This window comes from Drosophila tropicalis, unplaced genomic scaffold (genome assembly GCF_018151085.1).
Source record: "Drosophila tropicalis isolate 14030-0801.00 unplaced genomic scaffold, ASM1815108v1 contig_805, whole genome shotgun sequence".
Classification (NCBI taxonomy): Eukaryota; Metazoa; Arthropoda; class Insecta; order Diptera; family Drosophilidae; genus Drosophila; species Drosophila tropicalis.
In genome coordinates this window covers 944,557-958,473 of record NW_027173295.1, presented here as the reverse complement: position 1 = coordinate 958,473, position 13,917 = coordinate 944,557, and the positions used below count along the sequence as shown (strand labels likewise).

Here is a 13,917-nt window from a genome sequence, read left to right as displayed (position 1 = left end):
CACCACCACCACCACCACCACCGATACCACCTTCAACTGCTGAGCATCGCCTTGTGATATGTTAAACAGTTCTGGGCAATTATTTTTGCCGCTGTGGTATCCAGTTTTTAGTTGCTTATATATAGATAATCAGTTTCCTTGGCCGATGCAGCAGCAGCCGATGCCGTTGCTCAGTTTCAGGGGTGCGCTTTAATGAATGAAAGCTGCCAGGGAGTACCACCATCTTGGGCAGAGAGGTCTGTGACTTGTTGGTCTGGTCTGGGCTGGCCTGGACTGGCCTCGACCCAGGCTCTGGATGGCAAGCATTTTTTGTGTCTTGTTCGTTTTAATTGCAAGTGAAATCCTTGTCAGCTGTGTGTCTGCCATCCCGTCTGCCCGTCCGCCCGTCCGCCTGTCTGCGTGTCTGTCTTCCTGTCTCTGCAGTCACACAGCATCGATAATGAATTAATTATCATATATTAAAAGTCAGTTTTGTTGCAGTTGCCCTCAGATAATCTGCTTGACTTGGGCACGCCTTTGCATAATTTACGGATTTTCAGAATTTAATGAACTAAACCCCCCACCCACCCAAAAAAAAGAAGAAGAAGCAAAATCCAGAAGAACAAAAAAAAAACACCAAGATTGAACTTTACTTAAGTTTTTACTAATACCCCTCCTCGACCCACGTTCACCCCTCTCTTCTCTGTTCAATCTATCTTTTCTTCCTTCTTTCTTACTTTACATCTCTTTCATTTTGTGGCACACGCATTTTCTCGTTTTTCATTCATCACTTCTAACCACAGAAAATCCGGTGGCAGGTAAGTTAACATTCATTTCGGAGTTTGGGGGTCTCTTTGGTGGGGGAAGGGGGACTGAACAGTAACTGGCCCATAACCATAAAAAAAAAAAACAACCAGAAAACATTAAAGATAAAGTCATAACGAAAGATTCATTCATTCGGTGGCCATAACAAAAGGCATCTCAACATTTTTCACTTCTTGGCGCCGCCCACGAAAACGAAATGAAATTAACAGCGGATGGTTTCGATTGAAATTCGTTTAATTTGTGGTTAGCTACAGTAAAACGATTCATTAGATACAAATTGTAAGGCAGGGGGCGGGATTTGTCGGTAAGGACGGTCGGGGGGAACGGTGGGGGCGTCTCACTTAAATCCACCCTCGCTCTTGCTCAATTTATGCAAAATCATAATTTTAATTGAATTTGGGAATTGGGCTCACTGGCTGGCTGCGAGCTGAAGCTGCTTGGCTAAAGGATTTCGGCCAGCTGGCAAAGCAATCAGAGCTACTGATACGGGGTATACAAGAAAAGTTTCTAACAGTAGCCTAACAAGCCATAACAGTTTGGAAAGTGAGTTTTGGTCTCTGTGATGGAATGGGATGATGGTTCATTTGTATGCAGAGCATTCAGCGAGGCGCAAATTACACAAGAAAATGCCCAAAAACAAGCTGATCGGGCGATAAAGAGACGAAAAGTATCTTGTAGGTGTGCTCAGCCTATATGGCATGTCCCGCTCTCGTCAATGCGTGCCCAAAGTATCTGTAAGATGCTTATCGTTTAGTTCGCCTGTGCCACCAGCACCAGCACCAGCTCCTCCTCTTCACACACACACACACACACACACTCATGGTTCGGTCTTCTGTTCTGTTGTGATTTTTATTTATTTTTTTGCATTCAATTTTGGATGTGCCCAGAGTGCAGCATACGAATCAGAAGCAACCGAAAAAGGATGAAGCGAAATATCGCGGCCAAGCAAATAATTTGTCCATTCCTCCCGACAGAGAGGGGGACCCCTCTTGTTTCTGTTTGTCTGACTGGATGACTGGATGGCTGGATGCCTGCCTGGCTGTCAGTCACTCAGCTAGTCAGCAAACTATAAATTAGTGCAGCAGCCAGCAATATCAGCAGGAGTTCCGATGTTCAGATGAAAGAGGCAACCCAACACCCAAGTGTGCCAGACGCAAAATTTATGTTGGGCAGCCAAGCGATCGGGGCGTGGATATGGAATTGGATTGAAGTTGCCTAGGCTAACTAACTGACTGACTACATACATACATCCCATTCCCGTAATTTCATTGCAGCATCCCCAGCAACAGGTGTATCCAGACCAGAACTCTAGTTCCTCTGCCGTTTGGTAAAAAAGTGCCAATACCCTGCATTTTATTCATCATCGGAGTGAGAAATAAACGGTTCTCTATTGAATGCATCTTAACTGATTATAGACCGAATACAAAGCCCATGAACAGTTAAAGGACTTTCTTGAGTAGCTTGATATGGGTCGACAATCATTGTTAGTTGGTTGACAGATGATAGCTCTTGAAATCTTAGTCGTGGGTATACATAGTGTCTATAACTCTCGGATTGAATCAAAGGCTTCTGCTCTCCTGTCTATAATTGCAAATGTGAGGCGGCTGCAGCAGCGAAATGAACTCAGCTGCAGTTACTCTGTTACCAAGTCGCTCATAACTTAAGGCTGCTAGTTGCAGTTTATGGCCCAACTGAGCTAAATTATGTGAAGCCACGAAACGGGAACGGGAAGGAGGTGAAACAAGAATCTTTTCTGATCCGAGATGTAGATCAGTGTATATATATTGTAGTAGTATAATGTGTATATGTAGTGGCACAGCTGCAAGCTATTAGCGTTTGGCAAAAGATACTTAACGGTCAACTACAGGCAATATCGCTTGACTCTGACTTCGACAGCAGCAACAACAACTTTATTAGGGTGGGGAAGAATCACTGCCTCTGATCTTGTTCCTTATTTTTTAGTTGTATGTCGATCTTATGTTGAAGACTTTAACAAATTTACGCTGAATTTGCAAGACAAGAAGACATCATCGCGTTCATCTCTGTCGATCTGTGTGTGCGTGTGTGTGTGTGTGTGTATGTGTGGGGCAACCTACCACTTGGTAAAATGCTTCATGGGTCCAAAAGTTGTCAAAGTTGCCGCTGGGAAACCTTTTGCTCGATGCTTATCTTCCTCTCTCTCTCTCTCTCTCTCTCTCTGTCTCACTTTTTCTTTGGGTTTTTTTCTTCATTTTTTTTTTTTTTTTGTGGGGTAATTGTTTTTGAACGTGCAACAGCAAAAGCAACAGCAACAACAAAGGCATTGCTCATGTTTTCACTCAAAATGTGATAAAGATAAGACGAATGTTTTTTGTTGGGGCATTTGACCTGGAAAATGTTTGCGCCTGCGCAACGTTTCGTTTCAACCTACACATCAAAAAGTAAGCAACACAAAAGCAAATGATGGGCTTATCAGTTGAAATTAATCAGGCGTTGCCTCTTCAGTTGTTGTCTTTTGCTCTGTTATGGCACGCACTTGAAACACACCAAATTCCCTCCACACCCCCGACACATACACACCAAAGTAAATACCTTTCAGCGCCAGGTTTTCTGTCATTTTTATTCTTTTCGTTTATTACACACTTGCAGAGGGAAGGTTGATCAGTTTCAACATAAACGTGGCTAGCATTGGATTCATCCAAAGCAATTCAATAATTATCATTCCACTAAATTTTCATCAGATCAAACTTCAAGCTACAGTCAAGAAGATATTATATATGTGTCTATGTTTCTTATAGAGTATGTTGATCGTCGGCTTAACAAAAGTTTGCCCTCTTTGATATATTTCTCAATTGTTATTCTTTTTAAAAATTTACATGATTTTCGAGTTGTGGAACAGCAGCAGCAGCAACAACAACAACAGCAAAAAGGAAAAAGAGGAAGAAACCTTTTCTATAATAAAGCACCTCGAGTGTGCGAGTGCGCGAGTGTGTGTGTTTATATGTCTTTTATGTTGTTATCAGCGGCTTTTGGCCCATCTTAAGAGCCCTGCTGTTTAGTTAGACACTCGGCGCTCGCTTGCTCTCTCTGTCATTCGTAATTCATTTGCCGTTTTCATGTTTCACTGGAAATCACACAAGGGACAAAACGAAAAGCAAACACATATAAACATGAAAATCCAACTACGGGTTAAGGTACTTAAACGAAACGAACAAAGGCAAGAACCAGAACCAAAAAAAAAAAAAAAAAGAACAACACAAAACTCAAAAAATATGCGTGGTAGCCCATAGTAGACCATCTATCTGGTGGTTTTCATCTCGAGGTTTTGGCTCAGTTGATGTGCTCCTCTCCTGTGGGCGTGTTGGCGTTGTTTTTATTGCCAACTCATTTTAATACACTACAACTACTAAACTCAAGTTCAGGGGCAGAGGCTCTGGCACACGCCCACTTCAGGAGCCAGAACTTGCAACACACACACACACAGAAACAAACTCACTCACGTAGAAGCACGCATTTTAATTTAAGGACAGTCGTGTACTCTTAACCTTAAACAACAAATCATTCTGCATTCGTATATATTTGTATGTTTCTCTCAATTACATATACTTATACTATAAAACTAATTAAAATAAACAAAAATACTGCTTAATATTTATTATCAAGAGCTGTTTCGGAATACTTTAGGTATTTGCGATTAACTTGACATACAAGAGATTTGGAAATTGGCCAAAATTCATTCTGTGGAATCATCAAACATTGTTTCATAACTCTCAATTCTTGGCCAGTTTTCAAAAGTAAACTTTTGCATTAAATACTCAAAGCCAGGGTCGTCCTTTAAGGGATCGTTCCAGATTTGAATACTTGGCTTGGAAGGCAGATTTGTCCTTTGAATTGCCACCTAACTTCATCTTCACGGCTGCATTAGGTATTACTTTACTTCTGCATTTAGCCCATCCTGTGGTGAGGACATTATTACATCTTCTTCACCTGCAACCGATTCTCCAGACAATGTTGGTACCACCCTCACAGAGGACAACTTAATAGATGAGATGATATCGGGTCAGTCAAGGTGAGACGCAGTGATTCTCTTTGTTGCCTTGGTGATGCGCGATCTGCGTGCTGTAGAACGTTAACATCACGGCTACTGCGGATCAGACCCTTTCGCCGTGTCGAAGTTTCTACACCCTTAAAAACTTCCCTGTTGCTCATCTGACCTACATACATTTGTCAAAGCGTCTATTCTGATACGTATGCTTCCTTCTAGGCGTTACACACTTGTGACCAAAATTAATAAACCCTATTTCGCAAGGGTATATATACGAAACGTAGAGGCGCACGCAATGCCAGTGACCAGCGCCTATAATTATAAAGCATAGTGCAAACAGTGTGAACTCAGGGAACTCAGGCAGCCAAGCAACCACCGAGAATCCTCTTGAATCTACCTCTACTTAAGCATCTCCAGCCTCCAATCTTCATCTCCAAGCTCCAACTCCATTTGGAGTGTTTAATTGCGAAATGCTGCTGAAAATAGCTTCAAGCTAAATACATACATATGTATACATACATACATATAGAGCGTGGAAAGAAAGAAAGAGAACTCACTAACCGCCGTCTTTCGACTTTTGATTCTTTTTGAAACTTTGTGGGTTTTTGGCTCATCTTTGGCTCGTCTGCTTCTTCTCTTCCTCGATAATTACAATGTTTTGTTGTATCAATTTGTTAATGAGTTAAGTTGAGTTGGAGGCAATGTCTACACACGCGTAGAGTTCTTCAATCTAAACAACAGAAGGGAGTAGAGTCTTCTGCTACTGCCTACCTAACGACTCCCATATAGTTCACTAAATTGATGTCTTTTTTATGAGGCGGACACTTGAAACAATAATAATTTCTTGTTCTTTTGCTTGAGCTCCAGCTCCAGCTCCAGCTCCAGATGATACAAGATGATGTCTTTCTGTTTGTTTATAATGCCTCTCAGTTAGTTCATAAACTTCACACAATTTCAATCTGTCTCTCAGTGTCCGTATGTCTGTCTGGCTGTCTGTCTTTCTAGCCGTCTCTTCTCTGCGTCCATTTTATAACATTTTTGGCATTCGTTTGCCCCTGAAGTTGGTGTCATTATTATGAGCATAAAATATTTCATTTCATTTCATTTCAGTTCATTTTCATTCAACAACTTTGGGGTTTCTTTTGTTCATCTGTCTGCTCATCTCGTGTCGGCCATGTGTTTGTTTAGTCATAAATTTTTGCAATGCCTTTTTTCTTATTCATTTTTGTCTTTTTTTTTTATATTTATTTTTGATCTAACCGCCGCCCATTTTGAAAGTCCGAGGGCAGTGACAGGCAGAGGCAGGAGCTACCAATATTTGGACAGACCACAAAGCAACCATTTTCATCTTAACCATTGTACTATAATGGAAATGACATTTCTGCAGAAATTGCCACACACACCTAAAAGGAGGACGACACTTTTATCTATTGGAAAACTTTCAACTACACATTCTCTCTTGTTACGTAACTACTTAGAACAAAACATGTTTACCTTTTAGGTGCTGGTGAAGGGGGTGCGGGTGAGGGTCGATGGGCCGGGGCTGGGGCTCTGAAATATTTTATGCAACTATGCATGAAACTGACTACAAACTGAAACTAGGCAAAAACATTCAGGCCATCCTAATGGCCCCTACCCAGGCCCAGAACCAGCCACAATATTTCGATTACGTTACTGGCAAAAATGTTGACCAAAGTTTAACGAGTCATGAGAATTTGAGAGTTTTGAACTAGATAGATAGCTAGAGAAAGGGTGGAAGGGAGGGGGGCTGTGGATATATATGCTTTGGTCAGCACTGAAGGGTTCTACGAAAACTTGATAGTGAATTATGCCAATTTTTTCCTTTTGGGGAAATTGTTAGTTAAAAGAGTTACAAAAGGCGTGGAGGGGAGAGGGGGTAAAACGTAACGACGAGCCAACTTCAGCACTTTCTCATGCCGGATCTCGATTTGGTTATGGGCGTGTCTCTTCTCATTGCCTTTATGCTCCAATGGACTTACATGCAAACAGTCGCATTCAATGACAAATAAAGCAAATGAATAAAAACATGGGGCACAGGCCCAGCACAAGTCCATTTGACGTTAATTAAAAAAAAAAAACGTACACATATATTCGCTGGCAAATTTAAATGCAATTGCAGTACAATAAAGTTTATAGTGGGGTAGGGGACGTAGTACATCGAGTGGTGGGGGGAGGGGGGGGCTTAACACAATTGTCACGCGCCATAAAATCAACAGCCAAATGGCATGCAAAAAATAAAAAGCGAAAGCAAAGTTTGTCTGGACAAAGTGGCGTATGCTTAATGTGGGTGGGTAAATAAATTGGTGGGTCAACAGATGAGGCTCTTGCAGGAGGAGGGGTGAGAGGAATAACGGGTTTTGCTCTACTGCTCTTACTGCGGCCATGACATGTGTCTGTCGTGCTGCCTTCATTATGCCTTCTGTTGCTGCTGTTCTTCTCCGACATCAGTTTGTGGTACATTCCTTTTTGTTTTTTTTGCTAATTGAAATAAATTAACACAGCAATATTAAAAAAAAGAGATGGGCAACAAAATAAAACAAGACAAAACCAAAAAGGGTCATCCCAACCGGTCAAACTGTTTCAATTTACATTTCGGACTTGCATTTTTCTAAACGAAAAACAAAAAACGCTTGTTTTTTATTCAAATCAGAAAGCCAAACAAAACCAAACAACAAAAACAGGATAAATCATTAAAAAAGTTTGAAATAAACAAAAAGGGAAGGCAACATTTATTATATTTTTTGAAATATAAATAAAATATAAGTAATTTATTCAGCTTCTGTCGAGAAAGAAAGAAGCAGATTTCCATTGATTAGCTAGAAATATATTTGTTATATATTTTTTTAATTTTTAAATTTCTTATTCCACTGAGTATTTAAATGACAGTTAAGGCAACGATTATTCGTTGTAGATAACATTTATAATAGTTAAATAATATTTATAACTTACTTACAGGAAATGGACGAAAAGGACTAAAGTAAATTCAAGTTTTAAGTAAGCAAGATCCTGAATACCCTTTGAAGCCACAAAAATGAACTTAAAAAGTCTTAGACACAGTTACGAAACTTTAAAGTTTAAATTCTAGAACTATCAAATTGAAAAATATTTATTTAAGAACCTGATAAAACGCGAACCACCTTCAAGTACATACATTCAACCTCGATATGAGGTAATGAGGTATGTAAAGTACTTTGTTTGAACAAGAAAGCCACCTTCAATTGACAAGAATGAAAAGAATTTGGAATTGATTAAAATGGAACAAATGGTAATCGTTGGTATCATAACGCCAAAATTCAACAACTAACCAATACCTACATATGTAAAACTTGATTGTTTTAACTCAGATATTTACTCAAATTCGGTTGTTTTTCATTTGACTCTAGCTAATCCACAAGATCATGTCTAGAAGGACTCGGTTGTTGAGGCTAATAGTGAAATTATATATACATACATATTCTTTGTTTCTTTTGCCTGTTACATAAATTTCCAAAAATTATAGCTGGCCAAGTTTGGCTTATCCTAAAGAAAATTATGAATTCAAAATCTTATTGACAAATTTATCCTGTTTATGCTTGATATTTCAAAACCTAATTATGCTTAAATATTGTAATGTGACACACAAATTGAGAGCAGAGAACGAAAAACAAGAAAAGAAAAAACCCAAAATGAAATAAAATGAAATACAAGTTGGTTAAAGGGCACAGCACACACCAACAAAAAACGAAAAGACAAAAAAAAAGTTTAACTGACCACAACAAGGTAAAAAAGTTGCATGGCCGGAAAGTTTTGTTAGAACAAAAATGTTAACTGGAAATGGGTCTCTGTGTAACTTTTCCTCTACAGTTTACTAATAAAAGTCATTTGGTTACCGCAGCGATGGGCGAAATGCGAAGGATGGGGCTTTAAACCACATACTATGGACAGCAGGGCATAGTTCTCCACATCCTCGACGTAGTCGTTGTCCTCGTCTTTGTCGTTGTTGTTGTTGTTGTTATTGTCGGCGTGTCCATTACCAAATGGACAGCTGTTATTTAGGCACCTCGAGGCTCTCAAATGCCTGGGGCGTGTGTGGAGAGTGTAGAACGCTGAGAATTAATGTAAATATTGACATGAATTCGATGCCAGGACTACTAGGCCTATTTGATTTTGTGCGTTTTGTTTGTTGGCTTGTTTGCCAGCCAGTCCAGGTAAAGGTAAAGGCAATGGCAATGGCAAAGGAGATAGGCAAAAGGAGAATGGAGCTAGGCAACCCATTTTCCGGCACTAATGGCATTGTGGTTAGTTAGTTAAATTGTAACTGCTCTTTGGACCACATCTCTCTCTCTCTCTCTCTTTCTTGTTTTTGTGATACCTCGAAATTCCAATTAGAAATAAAAGTTGACAAAAGAAACGCTATCACATTTGACCAGTCTCTGATTGGGTTTATTCCTCCACGTTACTCATTTCTCACACAGCATCCGATCAATATTGTTGAAGGGAATTGGAGAAAATGCGCGACTTGAACATAAAAACAAAAAAATTAAATTGAAATTGCTATTTTTCTTGGAGAATTTGAGTATCTGTTGATTGATGTGGCAACATTAAAGAGGCAGCCAATTAAGCTAAATCTATCAAATACAAAGAGAAAGAAGACACCGCAGCGAAAGAGAGAGTTAGAGATAGAAAGGGCCAATGGGGGAGGAATGGGAATGGGAGGAGAGGTTAAATTTCCTGTGTGTGTGGCAGACCCAAAGAGATTTTTATGTTACTTGCCTCGAAATTGATAAATGACACTTTTATGGGCGCTTCCCCGCTCCACCTTCCCCTACCGTATCGTTTCTCTCTAGCTCAACATCTGGACTGGCTGACTGTCTGACTGTCTAAATGGCTGCTTCTCTCTGCCTTTTGGCCGGCTTAAATGCTTGCCTCTGATTAATCAGCCACAATCATCTGATGTTTTAAGCAGCTTAAACTGGACAAGAGTGCCGGCCCAGCATCGCATTTGGGGATCTCTTTCCCCCTTTCCCCGCTCAGAGTGTCTCTCTCTCTCACTCTGTCCCTGTCGCTCTGACAGCTGGAGTGCAAATGAATTTTGATGGCCAATACTTTGGACGTTCATTTCATGGATTTTGAGTTCATTAAATTGCCATTTAAATTCTTTTATTTCTGTGTTGACTTTGCCTTGCTTTAGGTTGGAGGGATATCTTCTGGAGCACCTAATAAACACACGCCTACCCAAATAACAAACACAAAAAAAGAACTTGAAGCTCGTTAAACATTTATAATGCAGAAATTTTTATGTAAATTCCAGAAATTGTGTGTTTTGGGGCGCCTGCCCAACTTAGATCTCATCTCAGCTAATAAAGGATCAAGGATTTTTTGTTTTGTTGTTCATTTGTTTTGTGGTGTTTGACTGGTCATGGGTTTCTTTTCATGTTTCATTGTCTTTTGAGTTCTTTCTCTTTCCTTTTTGCGTTTTTCTGTTAATTTAAAATCGAATAAATTTTCATAAAATTCCAGTTAAAAATGTCAAAAGCTGATTGATAGCTGGCAGACAGAGAGAAATGAATCGCGATCCGCCAGACGACTCTTCAGAAAGAGAGAGAGAGAGAGAGAGAGAGCACACAGAGAGACTCGAGACCGACCTGAGGCCAAGATTGGTGTCTGTGTGTGTGTGTGTGAGTACGTATCCTGTTTTTTTTTTTTTTTTCTGTGCCGTCCTCTAACCCGTTCCTGGCACCTGCGATCTCACAGACAATGAGAGAGACAGAGGGATATCCCCTAGGAGGCAATCTTTTAAACAATATCAAAAAATTAATCATTTTTTGCTTTTGCCTGTTTTACAGCTACAAAGGGCAGGGTGAGATGAACAGATGCTTCAGTAGTTCCTTTGGGGCGTTGGTAGAGGCGTTGCACAGTTTGATGTGAAACGAAATTGGATTTCAAAAAGAGTGAGTGAATATGGAGTGGGATTCCACTTTCATTCTTCTGCCTCTTTGGCCAATACTCTATCAAATCATCATCTCATCTTAACGCATCTCATCTCATCTCATCCTTATCAAAATGTGTTGATAATTAGCAAGTTTTGTGTGTGTTTACTTTCTTCCTTCCTTCCATGCTTGTTGTTTTTCTGTTTTCTTGTTTCGCCTAACAAATGAACGACCTTGTCCTGCTCTTCGGGTCACTCCTCAATGATTAATGTCCAGGAACTAATGAGCAATTGTAGACGAGAACAGAGAGATACAGCATAGTTTGGGGGACCCAGGGCTTGGGGAATCGGTAACATCAATAAATTATAAATTAAAGAAATACATTTTTTTCCTTTTCGTTTGGTTTGCCTCAGTTGTTGTCGTTGTGTTGCTGCCATCTGAGTGGACCAAAAGTCAGCTTAAGAATTCCAGGCGGTAGTCATTAAGCTGCTGCTGAAAGGATGAGGGCAACGGAGAGAGGGACAGAAGCAGATACCCAAAGTGGAAGCAGAGGCAAACAAGAGCTGATGACTTTTGGAATTTTGATTAGGAGCACAGACATGTTCAAAAGGATTTTTCTTAACGCGCTTTGGACTTTGAAAAATGCTTTCAAAAAAGGGGGATTCAACAACAACAACAACAACAACAAAAGGGAGAAGATGAAGCTATGGATTGCAAATTGTATTGATGAGCTGCAGTATTGTTGCTGTTATTCAGGGTTGCTGTTCCTTTCAAATATTCAAGCAATTTGATGCCAATTAAGCGAAAAACAGAAAACCAGAAAGGACAATCAGCTTCAGTTAGAACGAATTGCAACTCCATCATCTCAGTGAAGATACTGGAGAATTGTTGGCTCGAACGGAGGATGGGGCTATCAAGTGTCTCCACCAGAGCAATTTTACATATTCCATTGCACTGTGTATATATGTGTGTGTGTGGAGTGTGGAATGGAGGCGGACGACCCAATTTAGGTGGACAATTCTGGCTAAATCTGTCACATAGTCAACGAGGCACGTTACGAGGCAACGGCAACGGCCACTAGATATTCGGGCTTAAATTTGCCTGTATGTGTGTGTGTGTGGGGGAAATTGGTGTCAGACAAATGGATTTGGCAAACTTGATTTCTACTTGGTGGGGCCTAAAGTCAGACGCAAGTCACAAGAATCTTTTGCCAAATGGGTTGTGCATTTTTATGGCATTTTGCAATTAGCGCAGCTGTCACAGGTTTTTAGGGGGGCAAAAAGGACACCTACCGCACACAGTTTTGACCACATTTTCAACACCTCTCTCTCTGTCTGTCTTTCTTACTCTCTGTCTTGAGCGCGATTTTGTTTGTTGTGTTTTTTTTTTCTAATGTCAGCCAGAGACTTTTCACTTTAAGGCCAAAACCCATTTCCGCTTCTTCATTGCCTCAAGAGGTGGGATGCGACTGGGCATAAAACTTGCTAGCTGCTGCTGCTGCTGCCGTTCAGTTTATTACCTACCTATCTACCTACCTACCTACCTAACCCATCTACAGACCAACCACTGAAAGCGACCGGCCAAACTAACGCAGCGAAACGAGTTCAAGTTTATGGCCATAAGATGTCAGTACACAAGACAAGAAAACAGAGTGAGAAAGAGGGATTCAAAGTGGAATGCATGCAGATTCAGAGCCAACTTTTTGAAGAGGTCTTGAAAAGTCGTCACTGTCGATTATCCCCTCCACCTCTCAGAGTAAAACAAAAAGAAAACGAAAAAGAATTGCGGGAAAAACTAATTAAATTTCGGCATAGTAGACTTCTTTCTTCTCGCTCTCCCTACTCCTCTGTGTGGGCTTCCGTTTCTTGGCCAGAGAAACAAAAGTAATGATCCTTTGTCATCGTTTTTGTTGCATGTCTCAAATGCATACGATTACAGTGCCTTTCGATATTTGGTGTAGTGCCTTGGCATGCGTGCCTTGGTGCCCACCGCAAAGCTCCAAATGCAACTGCTGCTGCTGCTGCAACTTGGCATATCTGTGGTCTGAATCTAGCCCAGGCTCAAAACTAGGCAAGTGGACAGCAGCAGCCACAGAGCAGCCCAACCCAGCCCACTCTAGCCCAGTTGCCTGTCCAGTGTGGCGCGCTAATTTGATTTCCTACTGGCAACACTTGCGGTTCTGCCTCAAGTGCGGCGACAGAGTGATAGAGTCCGTTGCGGACGTGAATGTGTGGCCGTCCAATCTGGCTAAGCTCCGCTCCATCTAGCTAGTGCCATTGCCTGACAGCCGTTGAGGAGTTGTGTGCTGCAGTCGCTCCATTTTGCAATTTGCATAATTACCGTTGTTTGACTTTAATGCAATGCCGCATCCGACAAATTCAACGAATCCAACCAAGACCCAACAACGATAGAGAAACACGCTGGCAAGGGGAGGATAGGATACAGAGAGGGGTACTGGATAAGGGGCAGGTGGAGGTTGGTTCGGTTGGAGGGGCACTCGATGACGCTGTGGCAAATGTTAAGGAAAGGCAACTTTTTGTTGCTTTACACAACTTTTCATTACTTTTAATTGCTGTGGCCAATGAGGAAGCAATTTGTAGGGCCACACTACCACATTGAAAGAGTGAGAGTCATAGTAAAAGGGGGGATTAGTGGTTAGGTGGAGGACGAGGTAGTGCAACTGTTGCTCGGCTTCAGTTATTGCCAGGTGTTTTGTTTTTCTTTTTTTTTTTCTTTTTTTCGTTTACGTCTTCTTCTACTTTGGTCCTCCCACAACGATTGCTATTTGTCGTCGTTTGTTCGTTGGTTAGGTGTTTCATGGGTTGGTTTGGTGGGTGAACAGAAAAATGAAAAATATATTTAACAACCACACACACTCACACACACACATACATACATCCATACATGATGCATGCGAGCTTTGCTTTTTCTTTTACACAGTCTGCAGTTATTGTTGTGGTTGTTGTTGGTTTGTGGTGATCGACTGGCACGGCAATTGATGGTGGAAATCGTCAGCAACCAGCAGCAACCACACACCAACAGCAGCAACATAACGCTTAAATGCGATATTTGTGTGAGTTGCATTGAAGAAGAATTAAGGTTTCACTTGAATTTATGCTAAAAACAAATCAAATAGATTTCACTCATCTTTGGACTTCA

At 40.9% G+C, this 13,917-nt stretch overlaps 1 long non-coding RNA gene across 1 annotated transcript in view; it reads right to left on the bottom strand.

Moving 5' to 3' along the window:
• LOC137580089 (uncharacterized) overlaps positions 1-13,917 on the bottom strand; it is a 67,175-nt gene that overhangs the window by 30,394 nt on the left and 22,864 nt on the right. The window lies entirely within an intron of this gene.